The 1,647-nt window shown below is 43.7% G+C and overlaps 1 long non-coding RNA gene across 1 annotated transcript in view; it reads right to left on the bottom strand.

Annotated features, from left to right (window-relative positions):
• Positions 1 to 204: 204 nt before the first annotated feature.
• Positions 205 to 1,647, bottom strand: part of LOC142482959 (uncharacterized) — a 44,635-nt gene continuing 43,192 nt past the window's right edge. Inside the window, exon 3 of the long non-coding RNA XR_012797150.1 lies at positions 205 to 240. This is a non-coding gene — a long non-coding RNA (uncharacterized LOC142482959). The remainder of the gene's footprint in view (positions 241 to 1,647) is intronic.

A 1,647-nucleotide genomic window follows, 5' to 3' on the forward strand; every position in this document is an offset into this window, starting at 1 on the left:
ATTTAGTAAGCGTCGATAAGGCTGCGTCTATAGTATTTCAGACGGAGGGAAGGCGCACACGCTGCAATACACTTGCTGAAGTCTGAGCTTTTTTATGGCTTTGCAGGGTATGCTTCGGCGCGATTTGGGGGTGTGGCAATGAATATTTGGAGGCGTGGCAATAACGTTCCGGCGCGGACGTCACTTCCCTACCTCACATCCTGATCCACCGGCATTTTTTCAGATGCAGCATCTGAAGCACTGTGCAGGCAAGAAGAAAAATGCACACAATGCGCACCAGAGATTAAAATATAGTAAATTATTTATTAATAAAACAAGAAATAACCGTGGGGGATCCAACCCCACCTCAGTACATATGCGTCACAGATCCGGGTTCGGTTACAGAGTGACCTGACGTGTCACGACAGGTCACTCTGCGCGTATTCTGACAGGCTAAGACGGCGTTTGCAGGTAGGAATTTATATATACACTATATCTTCATCTCCTTCATAGTAATGACATTAAAAACACATTTATTCACAGAATTAAGTAGTCACTGTGTGGGATTAGTTTAAGATTTATTTATTAGATAATTTATCACTATGTAACACACTTTAAATCACAAATAAATAGGTATCACATTATTGCAATGTATTCAGTTGTAAGATATTAATGTTATTTGTAACACACAGTAGATTAGAAACATCACAATAATTAAGTATTAAATGTAATATTTATTGATCCCTGTAGCACTATTACAATTTGTTGGCATGGTAATCTATAACAGGGGAGCGCAAACTTCTGAAGCTGCGTCCCCCTGCCTGGCCTCCCCCGGTCTTGCGCCCCCTCTCCTACCTGCCAGCACACTCCGGGGTCGAGTGACGTCACATGACCCCACGGTGTCATTTGATGCCGCGTTGCCATGGAGACGTGTCTGAATCCCGGTCAGTGTTACTGTTGCAGAGGCCTCACGTGATCCCCGGCATTTCATTTAAATGCCTTGGGGAGGAGCGCGGGACCTATGCACCCGCCCGCGCACCCCCAGACAAATCTCCCGCCCCCCAGTTCACGCACCGCTAACCTATAACATTATGTGTGTGTATATGTGTGTGTAAATATATATATACACATATACACACACATATATATATGTATATATATATATATATATATATATATATACAGTGCTTGACAAATCACCCAAAAATCTACTCGCCGAACCAAAAAATCTACTCGCCACCTAGTCCCGCCCCCAACCCCACCCCCAACCCCGCCTCTAGTCCCGCCCCCAGCCACGCATTTTAAAAAAAGCCATAAATTGAATAAATTCCTAGTAAGAACATTCGTTTTTGATATTAGTTTATTTATTGTATTACATTATACTACAATTAGTCCTTGGTGTGTGTGTGTGTGTGTGTGTGTGTGTGTGTGTGTGTGTGTGTGTGTGTGTGTGTGTGTGTGTGTGTGTGTGTGTGTGTGTGTGTGTGTGTGTGTGTGTGTATAAATGTCAAATCTAGAAAAAAAAAGCCAGATGTGGATGACTAGTTTCCTGCACCCCTTAACTAGTGTCTGGATGCCCCCGCTTCACAATATTTAAAGCAGCAATCCCGTCTGGGATCTTACCTGATCCGCAGACCCTCAAAGTCCAGGTACCCTCATTCCCGCAAT

Source organism: Ascaphus truei, unplaced genomic scaffold, assembly GCF_040206685.1.
Source record: "Ascaphus truei isolate aAscTru1 unplaced genomic scaffold, aAscTru1.hap1 HAP1_SCAFFOLD_283, whole genome shotgun sequence".
Classification (NCBI taxonomy): domain Eukaryota; kingdom Metazoa; phylum Chordata; class Amphibia; order Anura; family Ascaphidae; genus Ascaphus; species Ascaphus truei.